The sequence below is a fragment of the Condylura cristata genome, unplaced genomic scaffold (genome assembly GCF_000260355.1).
Source record: "Condylura cristata isolate star-nosed mole 26May11 unplaced genomic scaffold, ConCri1.0 scaffold00005, whole genome shotgun sequence".
Taxonomy (NCBI): domain Eukaryota; kingdom Metazoa; phylum Chordata; class Mammalia; order Eulipotyphla; family Talpidae; genus Condylura; species Condylura cristata.
The window spans coordinates 63,993,725-63,994,958 of NW_004567106.1; positions in this window are offsets into that span (position 1 = coordinate 63,993,725).

A 1,234-nucleotide genomic window follows, 5' to 3' on the forward strand; every position below is an offset into this window, starting at 1 on the left:
GTCTCTGGTGAATCCTCTCACCACCCCTGTGCCTCTGGCACAGGGGTACCCTAGTTCTGTACGCATAAATAAATAAATCTTAAAATATAAAATAAACAACTGGGATTTTCTTAATTTAAAAAGCTTCTATACACAAAAGAAAATATAAGATGATTAAATAAATAGACACCTTACTGAATGGGAGACATATTTACACAACATATAACTGATAAGGGATTAATATCTCATACATATTTAAAAGTTCCTACAATTAACAATTTAAAAAATGATATAATTAAAAAATGGGCAACAGATATGAACAGACAGTTCAACAAAGGAAATACCCAGAGGCCAAAGTACACCTGGAAAAATGTTCACTATCACTTCTAATAAGAGAGGTGCAGGTTAAATCTACAGTGAGATACTACCTCAAACCTCTGTGAATGGCACATATTAAAAAATCCCTTAACAAGTGCTGGTGAGGATGAGGAGAAAAAGGACCCTTATTACAAGTTGGTGGGAATGCAAAGTGGTGAAGCCAGTAAGGAAGGCAATATGGACCTAGAAAATTAAAAATAGAAATAACGTAAGAACAATCAATCCTGCTCTTGGGTATACAGCTACAGGACATGAAACTACTGATGAAAAAACTCATATTTTCTGCAATATTCATGGAAGTATTATTGGCAATAACTAGAACCTTGAAGGAGGTAAATCCCCAATAGATGACTTGATCAAGAAGTGGTACGTACACATCATGGAGTATTACTCACATATTTCCATAACAAATGATACAGCTGGGCTCTCCTTGGTGGTGCAATGGGTTAAAGCACCACATTATGAAGCTCTCTGAGGCCACTGTCACATGAGTTCGATATCCAGCCTGGGAGCTGACCCACATGGCGTGTCAGACCTCTCCTTATCTGCCCACTACTCCACTCAGCAGTGTATTTCAGTAGATCTGCCTGTTCTGCTCCCCACTCTGTCTCTGGTGAATCCTCTTACCCACCATACCTCTGGCCTGTATCCCAGTTCTTTAAGCATGAATAAATAAATCTTAAAAAGAAAAGAAAAGAAATGATGCAGCTGCTTTCAAAAAAATGAAGGGAAGTTGAGAGAAGTATGTCCAGCAAAGTAAGGTAGAATCATGAAAACAAATACCAACATCCACATAGACAATTTGACAATGTAAAACATGTTAAAATAGTAATGGATTTTTTTTTAAGATTTATTTATTTGTACATACAGAACTGGG